The sequence below is a fragment of the Carcharodon carcharias genome, chromosome 25 (genome assembly GCF_017639515.1).
Source record: "Carcharodon carcharias isolate sCarCar2 chromosome 25, sCarCar2.pri, whole genome shotgun sequence".
In the NCBI taxonomy this organism is placed as follows: domain Eukaryota; kingdom Metazoa; phylum Chordata; class Chondrichthyes; order Lamniformes; family Lamnidae; genus Carcharodon; species Carcharodon carcharias.
Genome location: NC_054491.1, coordinates 42,157,465 through 42,175,458, shown reverse-complemented (window position 1 = coordinate 42,175,458; position 17,994 = coordinate 42,157,465).

Here is a 17,994-nt window from a genome sequence, read left to right as displayed (position 1 = left end):
CAATGTAAGATTGTCAATAACCATCTGGTTGTCTCCTTATTTCTGCTGACTTTGTGTTGCAGTGAACGTTGGAAAAAAATTCACTCAAGACATTCAAAGTGCCATGAGCATTGTATAGGGCAGCTTATTAAATTTACCAATTATTGTGCCTATCAAATATATACATTGATCTAACGATGAACATTTATGCTGTATCTCGCTGAGATCTGTAAGTAAATACTTATTTTCTTAAAAACGTTAAAACACTTGATGCATACGAGTATTATTCAGTGTAATTTAATTGGGTCTGTGATTACAAATCCATTTGAAAAGAGTCTCATTCTTCAAAAACCTTCGGGAGCTTACTGAGTTACTGATGGAGCAGGTGAGCCCATAATAACAGTTACATTTCATTGGAAGCTTTTACAGGGTGATTGAACATACATCTGTCAGGTAAGGTTGAAGGTGCAAAGGTCATTGTGCGGCCTCCTGGGCTTTGATGGCGAAGGAATTGGGAACTTTAACAAAGTGTTAGGTGAGGCCGCTGTATGCATGGTACAGTACATTCTTATGAAGTGTTAGTTGCTTTTCTTAACCTGCCTGCCCTGATTAAGACACCAACTCTGTTGAGGCATTAGTGGGGACATAAGGGGAATCCCATGGAGGGTCAGAGGGGTAATGGAGGGTCAGGGAGAGTCCTGTGGGCAATCGGGGGAGGTCAGTTTAATAGTTACCCAAAAGCTAGAAGTGATTTTCGTTCTTCTATCTTATTCTGGGTAAGTTTTGTATATCAGTCGGGACCACTCAAAGCTTGTGATTTAAATCACATTTTCAGATGGTTCCCAGTGCAGGGGCAATTGCTGTGTAACCCTAACCTGGGAACCCCTGGGAGGAAGGGGGTGTGCTAGGTGGGCGTTCCCCAGTGCATCTTTGGGGTAACCTCAACCCCCCTCCACCCCCCTCCCCAGACACACTGCTCTGGACCTCAGAAGTTATGGCCCCATAGATCATAGCTTGATTACAGCATAGAAGGAGGCTATTCAGCCCGTCACATCTGTGCCATCCCTCTGGAAGAACAACACACCTATTCTCACCCCTCACCTTTTCCTCATAGCCCTGATATTTCACTTCTGATAGTTGTCCAATTCCTTTTCGAAGGGCTCGATTGAATCAGCCTTCACCATGCTCTCAGGCAGTGCTTTCCAGAACATAAACACCCACTGTGATAGAAGAGTTTTTCTTCATTTCACTGTTGTTTCTTTCGTCAAAATCATCTTAGGCCTGTGCCCTCTGGCTCTTGATCCTTTTTCAATGGAAATGGACAGATTCTCACTATCTTCCCAGCCTGCTCTGGGGTTAATTAAGGGAGAATCTAACCATCAATACGTCTACCAAATCTCTTAATTTTCTCTGCTCCAAGTGAACAGCACCACCTTTGCCAATCTTCTCACCTAACTGGAGTTCCTCATTCCTGGAATCATTCTGTGCATCTTTCCTGCAGCCTCTCTAAAACCTTTACAATCTTCCGAAAGTGTGGTGCCCAGAATTGGGCACAATACTCCAGTTAAGCCCGAACCAGATGTTATAAAGGTTCATCATAACTTCCTTACTTTTACAATCTTTGTCCCTATTTATAACTCAGAGGGAAAACAACAGTAAAAACTGGAAAATAAGGATTCTGGTCCGAACTGGTCTTGTATACCTTAAAATGGAACACCAGTAAAGGCTAAGAAATAAGAGTACTGGTCCGAACTGTTTTTCCCTTCTGGGAAAGCCCAAAGCCCAGGCCTCTAATGCTTTATTAAACTCTTTCTGAACCTGCCCTGCCTCTTTCAATGATTTGTGCACATTTACCCCAGGCCCCGGACTTGACATTGGCAGTATTTGGACTCATTATGCCTGACAGGGACAGGTTGCCTTAAATACAGCACCAGCACTGGAATTTTATACATCACGACGGCTGGAAAGAGTAAACCATCCGCCTGACCATGAGCTGCACCATAGGGAAACCGACAGTAAAGATGTGAACTGGGGAGAAATTCTGACACGTGCCCCAAAACAGGCGGCAAGTTTGGAGAGCAACACTTTAGGTCTGCGCCTGGCTCTTGATAATGATTTCGCAGTGTTCAGCACCATTTGCAACTTCTTAGATACTGAAGCAGTTTGTGCCCACATGCAGCAAGACCTAGACAATATTCAGGCTTGGGCTGGTAAGTGGAAAACAATATTCTGCTACCCAAGTGTCAGGCAATGATCACCTTCAAAAAAAGAGAATCTAATTATCTGCTCTTCACATTCAATGGCATCACTGAATTGTCACTATTAATGTCCTGTTGGTCATCATTGACCAAAACTTTAACTGGAGCAGCCATATAAACACAATGGCTACAACAGCAGGTTAGAGACTGAATTCAGCAGTGAGTGACTCACCTTCTGACTCCCCAAATCCTGTCCACCATCCACAGGGCACATTTCCCATTTGCTTAGATGAATGCACACAGAACACACAAGAAGCTCAACACCATCCAAGAGAAAGCAGTCCGGTTGAGCAACATCCCTCCACCACTTTCAACATCTGCTCTCTCCATCATGTCTCGATTGCACATCATCTTCAAAGTGCATTGCAGCAAATCGCCAAGGCTTCTTTGAAAGCACCTTCCAAACCGGCAACCTCCATTGCTGAGGAGAACAAGGACAGCAGGCATGTGGGAACTGCAGTACATGTAGGTTCCCCTCCAAGTCACGCACTATCCTAACTTGGAAATGTATTACTGTTCCTTTGCCGTTGCTGAGTCCAAATTCTAGAACTTCCTCCCTAACAGGGCTGTGAGAGCAACTTCACAGCACAGAGTGCAGTGTGTATTCTCTACCTCTGGTGTTAAACTAACCGAACTATAGCTCCATTTTCTTTCTCCTTCCTTTCTTAAATAGTTTGCCACTACTCCCCTGCCCCAGGATCCAGAGAGAGTGAGGCACAAGTCTGCATCATCCATTGCCAGAGTGGGGTTGTGGTGGGGGCGGTGGGGGGGTGGTGGTGGGTGTTGGTGGTGATGAGTTGATGTGATGTGGGGCCATGGGGTCTTTAGGCTTTTCATATATTCACTGGTTGCTCTGGTCAATTTTGGCCTTTATGCATACCTTCCTCAGCTAAAGATGCCAGTTCTTACTGAAACATATTCCATGGGCATGTCCACCTCCCAACTACTTCATCCAAATATATCAACCTTCATGTTCAGTGTTGGGGTTTCAGTGAGTCATGAGTAGCGTGGTCCACATCGGTACAGAAGACACAGGCAGAAAGAGGAATATGGTCCTGCAGTCAGGATTTAGGGAGCTAGGTAGGAAATTAGCAGGCAGGACCTCAAAAGAAACAATCTTTGGTATCCTCACATTCCTGCATGTGAGTTTAAAAATAGGAGGATAAAACAGATGAATGCATGGCTGGAAATACAATGCAGGAGGGAGGGCTTGAGATTCCTGGGACATTGGGACCGTCTCTGGGGGAGATGGAATCTGTTCTGGCCAGAATAGGCACCTAAATAGGGCTGAGATTGAGTTCTTTGTGGGGAGTTTTGCTGGTGCTATTGGGAAGGGTTAAATCTAACTTGTCAGAGGTTCAGAACAAGGAGGAAGCATCAGAGAGGAATACCAAGGTGCACAGAATACTGGGGAGACAGATAACACTAGGGTAGGGGATAGTAAGTTATTAGTTGGGTTCAGAGTAAGGGAGAAAGTAATAAAGTTTGTATCAGGTTTACTGTGCATGAATGTGAATACACAGAGTATAATCAGTAAGATTGGTGAGTTACAGGCTCAAATTGCCATGTGGAAATACAATGTTGTGGCTTTAACAGAGGCTGGGCTCAAAGAAGGGGAAGACTGGGAGTTAAATATTACTGGATACAAAGTGTTCAGGAAAGATGGGAAAGGTAGAAAAGGGGGGTGGGCGGTGGCAGTGTTGGTAAAGGAGAGCATTGCAGTGCTGGAGAAAGAGGATGTTCCAGAGGGATCAAGGGCAGAATCTATTTGGCTAGAGCTAAGTAACAAAAAAGGTGCAATTACATTGCTCAGTGTAGCCCATAGGCCACCAACTTGTGGGAAGGATGTAGAAGAACAAATTTACAAAGAAATTACAGAGAGCGGAAAAAGTTATAGAGTAGTTATAATGGGGGACCTTAATTACCCAAATATAGACTGGGATAGTGGTGTTGTAAAGACAAGAGAAGGGCAAGAGTTCCCAGAGTGTGTACAGGAGAATTTTTGACAGCAGCATGTGTCCAGTCCAATGAGAAAAGACCTGGTTCTTGGGAATGAGGTGGGCCAATTAGATCAAGTGTTGGTAGGAGAAAATTTAGGGGACAGAGATCATTGTATCATAAGAACTAGGCTGACTGTGGAAAAGGACAAAGAGCAATTCAGAGTAAGAATAATTAACTGGGGGGGGTGGGGGGGGTGGGGGGGGTGGGGGTGGGGGGGTGGGGTAGGAAGCCAACTTCAATAGGGTAAGAATATATCTGGGCCAAATAAATTGGCATCAAAGTTTGGCAAGAGAAACAATAGCTGAACAATGGGCTACCTTCAAAGAGAGAGTTCAGGCACAGTCAGGGTATATTCCCTCAAAAGGAAAGGTAGAGTAAACAAAGGTAAAGAAGGAAAAGTGTGCTTAAGACAGGTGTAAGGTTGAAAATATAATTGAGAACCAGGCTAAATAAGGGTTCAGAGGAGAAATGAAAAGGCAAATAAGAGAAGCAAAAAGGGACAATGAAAAGAGACTGTCAGCTAACATAAAAAGGGAATCCCAAGGCCATCTATAGGCATATAAATAATAGAAGGATGGTAAAAGGAGGAGTAGAGCCGATTAGGACCAAAAAGGGGATTTACACAGGGAGACAGGGTGCTTAGCTGAGATATTAAATGACTACTTTGCACCTTTATCTTTATCTTTACCTAGGAAGAAGACACTACCCAGTTCATGATGAAAGAGGAGGAAATTAAGCTAATAGAAGTGTTTAAAATTGATGATGAGGAGGTTTTGGATAGGCAGTTTGCACTGTTGTTTGCAAAGTTCACAACTTTGATAAGGAACCAGGACCAGATGAAATGTAACCAAGGATACTGAGGGAAGTCGGAGTGGAAATTATGGAGGCACTGGCCATAATTTTTCATTTTTCCTAGACTCAAAATTAATAGTCACGTGGACAAATGCACGTTAATTAAGGAATGCCAGCATAGATTTCTAAAGGGAAAATTGTGTTTAACTAACTTGTTGGAGGTTTTTTGAAGAGATGACACAGAGGGTTGATCAGGGTAACACTGCTGATGTGGTGTACATGGACTTCTAGAAGGCATTTGATACAGTGCTCCACAACAGACTTGTGAGAAAAGTTATATAGCTCAAAATAAAAGGGACAGTAGCAACATGGATATAAAATTGGCCGAGTGAAAGGAAATAGTAAGTTGTGGTTAATGGATGTTTTTCAGGCTGGAGGAAGGTTTGCAGTGGAGTTCCCCAGGGGTCAGTGTTGAGACCCTTGCTCTTTCTGATATATATTAATGACCTAGACCTTGGTGTACATGGCACTATTTCAAAATTTGCAAATGATACAAAACTTGGAAGCATTATGAGCTATGAGGAGGATAGTGTAGAACTTCAACATGACATAGACAAGCTGGTGGAATGGCTGGACAGGTGGCAAACTAAGTTCATTGCGGAGAAATGTGAAGTGATTCATTAGCAACAACATGGAGAGACAATATAAACTAAACGGTACAACTCGAAAGGGTTTGCAGGAGCAGAGGGCCCTGGGTATATGGGTATAAGTCATTAAAGTTGGCAGGCCAGGTTTGGAGAGCGATTAACAAAACATATTGTATCCTAGGCTTTATTAATTGGGGCATAGAGTACAAGAGCAAGGAGTTTATATTGAACTTGTTGGGCGTCAGCTGGAGTATTTCATCCAGTTCTGGGCTCCACACTTTAGGAAGGATGTGAAGGCAGTGGAGGGAGTGCAGAAAGGATTCACGAGAATGATTCCAGGGATGAGGAACTTCAGTTATGAGGTAAGATTGGAGAAGTTAGGGCTGTTTTCCTTGGAGATGAGATGCTGAGAGGAGATTTAATAGAGATATTCAAAATCATGCAGCGTCTGGACAGAGTAGATATGAAGGGACTGTTTCCACTCACGAAAGGATTGAGAACGAGAGTGCACAATTTTAAAGTAATTGGCAAAGATGCAAAAGCGACATGAGGAAAAATCTTTTTCACGCAGCGAATGGTTAGGAGGCAGGTTCATTCGAAGCATTCACAAGACAATTAGACTTATCTGAAAAGGAAGAATGTGCAGGATTACAGGAGAAGTTGGGAGAAAGGCACTCAGGTAATTAGGCACTCATTCAGAGAGTTGGTGCAGAAACCATGGCCTGAATATTCTGGTCGGTGAGAGGGGGCGGGCCCAACACACTGACACGTAAAATGACACGCGGTGACATTGGGCGAACGTTCCTGACATCACTGCGCATCATTCTGGCCTTCAGGTTGGTGGTGCACAGCCAACTCTGGAGCACACCCACTGAGCTGTCAAAGACTTGTAAAGGCCATTAATCATCTCATTAAAGTCTTTGCCAGGACTGTCCGACCAACCTTAAGGCTGGGGGGTGGGCGAAGAACCCAAGGCGGCCTTCGCATTTTTCATGGAACCTCATCCACGGGCGGGATGAGGTTTCATGAAGGGTTTATAAGTTTAATAACATTTTTTAATTAAAATTCATTAACGCTGTCACATGAGGGGACATGTCTGAATAATTTTTAAAATTCTTTTTTTCAAGTTTTCAAAATCAAAGTACTCTCCCTGAGACAGCTCCGTGCCTCAGGGAGATTTCTGCGCTCTTTCATGCGCAGGCCCCGACTCAGCCTTATCCTCCCGCCTGCACAGGGAGCACTCAGCGCTTCCGGGTGCACGACACTTAATTGGGCCGCCCACACAAAATGGCGGCACGCAGCCGATCGTGGGCGGTGATTGGCTGCACGCCCGCCTGTGCCAGCTCCAGCCCAGCCCGTCCGACAGGGAGAAAATCCTCCCCCGTGGGCCAAAAGGCCTCCTTCTGTGCTGATCCTGTGAGCTATTTGCACTTGCGGGGGGGTGGGGGTGTGGGGGGGGTGCGGACGGAGGTGCACTGGTGGTGGTGGGGGGGGTGCGGGGGGCATCGCAAATCCTGTCCACATCGATAGATCCACTTTCTAGAGGGCTATTGCACAATGATCAAGAGGGGGAGGAGTCCCAGCATATTGTTTTCCCTTTCAGTAGACAAGGGGACCGAGGCCGACAGGGACCTGTACACATTTAAACATTCCAGTGTCGGGGGACGATGAGAACCCTTCCCCCCCCCCACCGCTCTCCTCAGCCCTTCAGACTGCTGCGTTGCTTGCCCAAGACCTTTCAGCAACACAAGGGTTAACAACATTGCCTGGAGGCTGCAGTGAAAGTAAATAGCTCCCCTTGGTCTGAAAGTAGTCGGAAATGAAAACCATATGCTTGCTTTGGACGTACTGTCTGTTCTGGAGAGCAACTGAATGGGGACGGGGGTGGGGGGGGGAAGCTGTCAGAGTGCGATTGCGCTACTTGAGTCTGCTCAGACCAACGGTACCCAATCACCACTGAGAGAAAGTGTGGGGGGGGCGGGTGGGGTGGAGGGGGGTGGTGGGTGGTGTGGTGGGGGTGGGGTGGGAGGGTTACTGCTGTACTTCAACTGAGCTGGGCTGACCCAACATGAAGTCTTAACGGAAAACAGATGTAGAGTGGAAATCAGGACAGTGAGACAGTGTCTCCAGTCTGCACCAAAAAATCTGGGAAAAAATTGCAAATGTGTTATGATTGAACGGCATAATAGAAGCTTCATCTAATGGTGTTTGTCGAAATCTATGCACAAAAGAACTCAGTATTTAAATACAGCTGGCTCATATAATATAGCACAAATAACCTGCCCGAACAGCTTTTCATTTGCTTATCAAAGGCACACTCACAAAAGGAGCATGCATCAAACAGTAGGGTGGGTGTTATATGAGAGTTTTCCCCTCTGTTAAACGCACTTAGGCACTCAGTAAAACAGAAAGGAACTTGTACTCTCAACTTCACCTCACAATCTCCCTGTATCAGGCAAGGATGAATATTTCCTGTGGTAACTTAGTTGGGGGGGGGGGGCGGGGAAGTTAATGGTCACTTTGTGGCGATGAGTGGGGTAGAGAGGTGGCAGCGATCGTAAACCTCCTGCTCCGAGGGTGTGCTGGTCACCTGCCGGCTGTTTCTCGCTGTGGAAGGCAGGAGCGAGGGACAGCTCAGCGTGAGAGGTCCCAGCCGCTTGGCAAAGTGGAAACATTCCCTCAAAATCACCCGGAGGTTTATGTCAGGTTTGACGCCAATCCTTTCAATTTACGCCAAAATGTCCTCAGGATCTCATTGGAACAATGTAAAACCTGGTGAGACAAGCAGGCATTGAAGCAACCAATCAGGGCCTGAGGAAGCTGTGAAATATACGCCATGGGCAGAATTTTATGCCTCCCGGGCGGGTGCGTGCCTGACCCAATCAGGTGTAAAATAACGCGAGAGGATGTCGGGCGAGTGTCCCAGCATCAACCCACATGCATGCAATCTTCAGGTCAGCGGGCATGAGTGCCTGTCGGAGCCGTGCCCACCATCAATCAAGTTTATGTTGCCCGTGCGATTTCGCACTGGTCACACGGGCAAAATGTGCAGGTGGGCTGCCCACATTTTGCAAAACCTCATCCAAGGGCAGAATAAAATGGGTCAGCAGCATTGCCAGTGTGAGTAGTGAGGAGTTTAGGAGATAGTTTGCTGCTGGTTGCTTCATCTCTATTCTGAGCTTCATTCTTAGCGTTTCTAGGCTTCATTTCAGGACTGCTTGGTGTTTCCAAGGCTCCCGGAGGATTCAGACTGTGTTGCCCCTTCCAGGTATCAGACAGCCTTCCCTTACCCTGGTAATGGGGATTGGGGTCTCTGCTGGAGGCACCTCCTCTGAGGAGGAAGAGAGGGGCAGAAGGGGGAGGAGGCCAGGTGTCACTATGTAGCTTCCAAGGAGGGACCGGTGGGAGGAGAGGTGCAGGCACTGGGGGGTACAGGGCCAGCAGGAAGTTCATGGCAGAAGGGGCCGCAGGAGGTGCCATCAAGGCACCAGCGGGTTAGCCGGTGCTTTTGTCAACAAGAGAGGATTCCATTCCATGAACGTGGAGATAGTGTGTGACCACACGATACCGATTCTGTAAGTCTGTGCAAGGTACCCTGGCAGCTCCCATTATGCTTATATCATGAGACTCTCCCAGGTGCCGAGGCTCTTCAGTGTTCCAGCCTGAATGGTTGGATGACTGCTGGGTGACAAAGAGTATCTGTTGAAAAGGTGCCTTATGACGCCTCTTTGCCACCCAAGGAGAGAGGCAGGGCAGCGTTACAATAGGAGACATGCCTCCACAGGGGCAGTGATAGAACCATAGGTCTTGTGAGGATGCACTTCCAATGCCTGGACCATTCAGGGGGAACCCTACAATACCAGCATGGAGTGGGTGTCACTGATAGTGGTTGCATGCTGCGCTCCCCACAATCTGGCACTGGCAAGGGGGGACCCACTGGAGGAAGAGGATATTGATGCAGCTGCACAGGCCCCAGAGGATGAGTCCAGTAGTGAGTCCGAAGAGGAGCCCAGTGAGGAGAATGGTGTCGGGAAGACCCCTGTATCCATCAGTGAGGCAAGGAAACCAGGGACACCTGCGTCCAACGCTCCTTCAGCTAGGTTGCCAAAGATCTGCTTCAAACATAAAAACAATTGTTATGAATGAATGACAGGCTTTTAAAAGTTTTTTTCCTACTATGGGGTCCAGTGTTTCTGTACAAAGTGTATACTGGGTGAATGTGCATGCAAGTGCCATAGGTTGGCATAAAGAGCCATGGGCTGGTGCAGGTGCTTGGCTTGGAGGGTATGAGGGGTGATGGGGATGGGTGTTGGGCATAAGGTGTCATGAGTTGGCATGGATAGTGCATTGGGAGTACGAGGAGGATGAGGGGGTGTAAGCTATGAGGGCAAGAGGACTTTATTTTGTTATTAGCAGCCTGACTCACCATCCAGCAGCCCCTGTGGTTAGCCCCTGAAGTCCTCCCATTTAGCGCCCAGCCCTGGAAAAGAAATAAAAGCAAAAATCTGCGGATGCTGGAAATCCAAAACTAAAACAAAAATACCTGGAAAAGCTCAGCAGGTCTGGCAGCATCTGTGGAAGGGAGCACAGTTAATGTTTCTTCAACAGAACTAAGGAAAAATAGAAAAGAGGTGAAATATAAGCTGGTTGGGGGGGTGGTGGGACAGGTAGAGCTGGATAGAAGGCCAGTGATGGGTGGAGATAACCAAAAGGTGTCACAGACAAAAGGACAAAGATGTGTTGAACGTGGTGATATTATCTAAGGAATGTGCTAATAGGTGACATTAAGGGTAGAAAGCAGGATGAGCAAGGTACAGTTAGCCCTAGTGGGTTGGGGGTGGGGTGGGGTGAAGGAAGCGAAATAGGCTAAAAGGTAGAGATAAAGCAATGGATGGAAATACATTTAAAAATAATGGATATAGGTGGGAAAAGAAAACTCTATATAAATTATTGGAAAAAAGGGGGATCGGAAAGGGGGTGGGGATGGAGGAGAGAGTTCATGATCTAAAGTTGTTGAACTCAATATTCAGTCCGGAAGGCTGTTAAGTGTCTAATCGGCAAAGAAATCCTGCCTTTGCTGGTAATTTCTCCTGAGGTAGGCTAGGGAATTTCTTGACTCCCGCTACCCACCTCAAAGGTGAAAATCCTGCCCAAAGATGGCAACAGACACTTAGAATTTTATTTCATTTCCTCTCAGCATGGCTCCTGAACTTTGCCCCCGGCATGGAGGGTGTATGGGGAAAGGATGTTGGGTGAGGGGTCATGGGTTGGCATGAATTGGCACTAAATTGGCATAGGGGCTATAAAGGGCCATGGGGGTGGTAGAGGAGCTTAAATTGGCTCAGGGGTATGAAAGGCCTTGAGAGATGGGTAGAGGATCAGAGGTTTGCATGGAGGGTATGAAGGTATGGAGGGGAGGTTTGAGGGTATGGGGGGTGCTATGAGTGGTTTGAAGGATGAGGGCAGTTTTTTATTTTATTCTTTTTCTTACAAGACCCGGATCACCGTTTCGCACCTGGCAACCCTTGTGGCTGCCTTCGAACTTTTTCCTGGGATGATAGGTCTGATTTCCATTAACACATGCACCAGGAACAAAAATGAGGGCATCCAGGCACTTTCTTATGAGTCAGGATTTTCCTGACTCTGCAATCCTGACTTGGGAATGAAAATTCAGCCCTTAGTCCTACCATATGAAGGATGGCCAGGTGGGAATGTATTGGACAGCTGTGAGGCCATTGGACTGGATAGCACCAAGTGCAAGAGGGAGATAGTGCATTTATATAGCACCATTCATGTCCTCAGGACGTTCCAAAGTGCTTCACAGTCAATGATAACATTTGTAGTAAAACCACTACTGGTTTTTGATTGGCAAATGTAAAGTCAATTTACACAGAAAGTCACACAAACTAGTTAGTCTGTTTTGGGTGTTGTAAGGCAGGGAATAAATGTTAGTCAGGCTTGGAGACCTTTCTATTGTTCTTCAAGTAGTTCCATGGTATTGTTTATAACTATTGAAATCACCAGAATGAGAAATTGGCGCCCTGGTTTAACCTGTGCAAAGGGAGAAAGACAGCTCTCCCTCAATATTGCCTTAATGCCTGAATCATGTACCCAAGCCTTGGAATGGAGCTTTAACCCAAAACCTTCTCACTCTGAGGTGAGGGTGCAATTACTGAGTCAAAGCTGATATTTCTCAGAGAAGAAAACGCAAGCTGCTGCTGTTGAATAGCATTGATGTGTTTAACAGACAGTTAAGTACAGAAGGGACAAAGGAATGGATGAGGTTAGATGAGCTAAGGTGGGAGGAGGCTGTTATGAAATACAAACACTGACATAAACTACTGAGCCGAATGGTCTATCTCTATCCTGCAGAATTCTTTACATTTGGAGAGTAATGGAACCAGATCCCTCGTTATTCATGTCTTGTTATTTGTAGATTTTGAACTATTATTCCCTAAATGTCATGGAAATTGGAAATAAATCTGTTTTCAGTTCCTGAGAGCCTGCGTGTCAGAGACACTGCAACCCAAAGCTAAGCGTTGATACCTTATCACTGGGATAAACATCTAATTATTGTCCATAAGTAACAGTTTCATTAAAGGACTGTAGCCATTGACCACACAGATAGACAGTCAGAGTGGGCTGGTGCTGGGAGCTAAGCACTGAATGCTAGAACACTGATCTTGGCTCTTGTGCCCCTGATCTTGGCTCAAACCCAACACTTACCCCAAGGGGACAAATAGTTCTCTCTTCTTCAGCAGCTGCACCGATCACTTGAACGGGTCAGGATAATTTCATCTCAGGGGATTTCAGTTCACAGCACCAACCTTGTACATGATCATCACAAATTCAATATTCTGACCTAAAGCACAGGCAGTCTGGGAACGGAAAAGCCACACAGGGGCTTGAGTTTCTGATGCTGAAGCAGGCAATATCAGGCTGATTTACAAATAACAGAATACACTTCACATTGATAGCTTTTTCTTTAGTAAAACTGTCAACTGGGACCTCAGAGAAATATAAGATAACCAGCAGCACATTTCATTTTGTGAGCTAAGGACTGGTTACTGGTTGGATAAGATGGTGCAGTAGGAACAGAGTCAGCAGAACACCAAGTGATGGTTTTCCATAACGGGAAAGTATCAAAGGAGAAGGAGGAACCGAAGTTGAGAAAGGGTTAATTCCTGCAGAAAACATGACAGCTTCTATACTTGGCTTGGAATGGATTGGCAAGTTCCAGATGGAAAGCTTTCAGCTGGGGCTAATGATTGTGGAAAAAATGAAGGAATTATTGAAGAGTAGTATCTTAACATAGGAACAGTTCTTTACAGCTGACAATGCAATGTTCATTTTTATTATTCTTTTATAGGGTGTGGGCGTCCGTGAAACAGCCAGCGTTTGTTGTCCATCCCTAGTTGCCCTTGTAGAGACGATATGATTCTCACTTCACATTGGGTACCCTTGCACCAGATGACAAACCATTATGACTGTCACCATCAGAAATGGAGCGGACTCTCATCTGTGCATGTAGCACCTGCAAAAGCACTTACCTGGTGGAGTTTGGCGCTGCTGGTGGAGGAAAGTGTGTAGGAGAGATTTCATTTCAGGTTTATGAATGGGAGCAAGTGGTGAAAGTGTCAAGTGACTGTAGCCTAACACCGAGGCTATTCGTGCAACTTTAATATTTCCAGACTTCTAATTCGACAGCTTTGACATTTGCAGCTTGGGGAAAACCAGGGTCTTCAGGAGAGATTCCACCTGGCAGAAGCAGTGATATTGCTGCTCCATTCACCATCCACTGCCATTTTTGCCAGGGCCTTCCATTGGGCGGCCAGACAACTGCCTGAATAAGGCAGCAGGTTTATTAAACTATTTAAGGTCCTGTGACATTTTACAGAAACCACATAAAGTCAGTTAAATGATTCCTCTTGCTTCAGGCTCGAGTGTATTGTCCAAACACAAGTTTATTACTCAGGCACCAATAATAAAGTAACTAATAGTTGTTTGGCAGTGCAGAACTTGAGTATTGCTGAAAAAAAGAATTTTTTTGTCAAAGATTTTTGTCTTGCACTCATCAGGACAATTCACAAGATTACCAAACGTAAAGGGAACAACAAATTATGCTGTATGAGAAGAGAGCGCTAGTTGGTTGGCAAGTGGACTCTGATTGTTAGAGGTGATGCCATGGAGAATGCACCAGTTGATGATGACTGACAGTCAACTGCCAAGCATTGTTTGAAATTTAAACTAGGCAGCGTGACTCTCATTGGTCAAGGCATTGCCCTGAGAAAAATGCCATTGTACAATAAACTTATACAACCTGGTTTCCTGCTGATCCACCAAGTTGATAAGATTTGCCTTCCATAGGCTAGATTTTGGACGGTCCTGACGGCTTAACTAAAACGCCTCTTCCTTGCTCATATGTCTTTTTCTTCATGGGAGTCCTCTCATATGATGCCCAGAATGTAATTTATGTAATGACAATACAAAGAGACAGATAACAGCAAAATACTGCGAATGCTGGAAATCTGAAATAAAAATGGGAAGTACTGGAAAAACTCGGCAGATCAGGCAGCATCTGCGGAGCGAAAAGAAGAGTTAATGTTTTGAGTTGAATATCGATATTCTTCAGGCTCTTTTTCTCAAGGGTAATTAGGGATGGGCAATAATTGCTGGCTTAACTATGATGCCCCCATCCCATGAATGAATAATTTAAAATAAGTCACATTTGATGCTGCCAGACTTGCTGAATATTTCCAGCACTTGCTGTTTTTATTACAAAGAGACAGGTTCCCAAGTAGATAATCTGATAACTGGCTAGCCTCCATTGTTAAAGCTGAACTCTGATATTAACACCATTAACACATCTTCTTACTCTGGTATAAAGCAAAGAACTCCGGATGCTGGAAATCCAAAACAAAAACAGAATTACCTGGAAAAACTCAGCAGTTCTGGCAGCATCGGCGGAGAAGAAAAGAGTTGACATTTCGAGTCCTCATGACCCTTCAGCAGAACTGAGTAAAAATAGGAGAGGGGTGAAATATAAGCTGGTTTAAGGCCGGGGTGGGGTGGGGGGGCGGTGCGGTGGTTGGGACAAGAAGAGCTAGGTAATGGGCCAGTAATAGGTGGAAATTGCCAAAAGATGTCACAGACAAAAGGACAAAGAGGTGTTGAAGTGGTGATATTATCTAAGGAATGTGCTAATTAAGGGTAGAAAGCAGGACAAACAAGGTACAGATAGCCCTAGTGGGGAGTGGGGGTGGGGTGAAGGAATCGAAAAAGGCTAAAAGGTAGAAATAAAACAATGGGTGGAAATACATTTAAAAATAATGGAAGTAGGTGGGAAAAGAAAATTCTATATAAATTATTGGGAAAAACAAAAAGGAGGGCAAAAAAAACAGAAAGGGGGTGGGGATGGAGGAGAGAGTTGCTGCATTGTTCCAGTGAAGCTCAACGCAAATTGGAGGAACAGCACCTCATCTTCCGACTAGGCACTTGACAGCCTTCCAGACTGAATATTGAGTTCAACAATTTTAGATCATGAACTCTCTCCTCCACCCTCACCCTTTTCCTATTTTTACTTAGTTCTGTTGAACGGCAACTGTGCTCTTCTCCACCGATGCTGCCAGACCTGCTGAGTTTTTCCAGGTATTTTTGTTTTTGTTTTTGTTCCTACCCTGGTACTTTGATGAGACACAAAGCAGATTCTGACAGACATAAATGGAAACTCAACACCAGTTAAACTGCCTACCCAGACAGGGCAGCCCCCATGAAGACTCTGCTCAGTAAAACCTGGCAATACAACAGGCATATCTGAAAGGGTACGTTTTTGAATGATTTTTGTGGGGCTAAGAACTCCCTTGGGTTCCATATGAATAATTTGAGCTATTAGCAACATGGCCTCCTCTTCCTACGATCGGAGCTCTCTGCTCCTAACTAGTTCCCAGTCGTGTTAGCCTCTAGGGTGCCTGATATCATGCTGTTCCTGTCCAAACATCAGTGCTATTGGCTGATAAAATCTACCTTCTTTGTCGCTAAGCTCACTGGTCTTCAGGCTTCAATAAAACTCACCGTGGGGGATGGTGTGAGCCTGTCAACCAACAGGAATAGAATTATATGTGACACATGGCTCAACTAACACTCCATGGGGACACCTGGGTCAGTCTAACAAGCAAATCTGAAGCAGATCTTGAAGAAGGATTGAGTTAAGTGATAAGGAAAGATTTATCACTGGTAATATTCCCTTTAAGATTGTTGAGCATAAATGGCTTGTTTCAATGTGTGCTCTTTTAAATTACCTTGTGCGGCCACGCATGCTCATTAATAATGAGGCCTTCGTGGCACTTTCCAGGATTTGTATCTGTGTAGTTGCCTAGCTGAGCGGGAACATTGGCCACAGGTTAGAGAGATCACTCAGCTTAGTTTCATCCAGATGGATGACTACATTCAATGCCTAGAGAAAAAGGGACACAGGCTAAGATTTTCTGGCCCTGCCCGCCGCTGGGATCTTCCCATCCCACCAAAAGTCAATAGATGTTTGACTGGCCCACTGCATCTCCCACGGCAGGTCCCACCATGGGGAGGGGGGAGGCTGGATAACCCCGCCCACAGTATTGGGACAGAATAGACAATAGGTCTCAAGTCTCACCCGCCTCAACCATCCATTCTCAACAATTTTAAAGAGAACATTACCAGCGATAAACCTTTCCTAATCACTTAACTCAATCCTGCTTCGAGATCTGCTTCAGATTTGCTTGTGAGATTGACCCTTACCTTTGCAAGGATTTGTGTGAGGCATTGAATGCTTCAAGGTGGTTATTATTGCTCAAGGTGTCTGATTCACCTAAGCCACATATGAATGTCCTCCTGTAGAACATCCCCGATTTTAATCACTTCATCATTGGTGGCCGTGCCTCCAACTGTGCAGGTCCTAAGCTCTGGAATTTCCTCCCTACTCTCTCCACCCCTCTACCTCACTTTCCTCCTTTATCTGACCTAATATCTCCGTATGTGGCCCATTGTCGTATTTTGTTTTGCAATGTTCCTATGAAACCATTTGGAACAGTTTATTGAGTGCAAGGTACTATATAAATACAAGTTGTTGTTGTAGTCCATGGTGTTCCTCCTCCTTTACCAGAGGGCTCCATAGGTCACAAAGAGAACCAGTCATTAGCAGGGGTTACATATTAAGTGCATTATTTTGACAAATAAACATATTCGCCTCATTTTTGTGTTAGTTAAGATATAGATAACACTGATATTAATGCACCTGCAATGTTAGTTTCTTCTCAGTTGTGTTATATTACATGATACATGTGGGTCTCTTTGAGAATTGGCTGGCATTCCTTTTTCCAAAGAGTTCCACTTCCTGATTTCCCCTGTTTATTTTTGGACAATTTGGGCCTTTTCTGGTTTTATCAAAACCCATTTATTTCCAGGGGTTTAAATCTTGTTGTTCTCCAAACTTAGCTGAAAAGTGCCTCTAATTTTTGATCCGAGCAATACTGAGTCTTTGTGGTACTTTTATATTTAAAACAAAGCAACGCCAGCACGGGCCCATCTTTTATAACCTGCTTTATGAACCTTGCAGAATGTTTATGCTCTGCGAACTGTTTCCTTAATAAATAAAATGTGCAAACATAGAGGAGGTTAAAAAAAAATCTTCCAAATGAGCGTGCAGTGTGATTCCAATGGCCACTATTTGTAGTTCTCAGGTATAGAACTTTTCAATTCTTTTTTCCATAAAAACCCAGTTATTGATTTTTCTCTCCAATGCTTTGGTTTGAACAGGAAACCAGAATCCCCGGATCTACCACACTGTGTCGTGTGGTAAGGAAAGCAACCCTACCAGATAGAAACACTCACCCACCGTTCAAATCCAGCATTTCATCCCTCATTAGTTTTGTACTTGTCAAGGTCAGGGGTGTTAGTGCTAGGAAATGGAGCACTTGTCCCCAGGCCAACCCCGAGGTTCTCTCTAATCTCCAAAACCCCAATTTCAGGCGAACACCATTTACAATATGGAAGTGTTACAATCCCACCATTTCCAACAACTTTAAGCTGCCTCAATGAAATTGCCAACTAGCACCATATTAAAGGAACATTTGTATCTTAGACCTCTGTCCACTAGGAACTGGGTTAACACTGACCAGATGCATTTCATGTGAGATCCTTAGAGAAGGGGCATTCATCTCATCAGTCTGGACTGGATTTTAATTAGCTCTCAGAGGTAAAATACCAATGCTTAATCCACTGCCATCTCCAATGTTCCTAAGGAAGGAATGTACAATCACTGTCCTCAAGAAGAGGATGTTCTA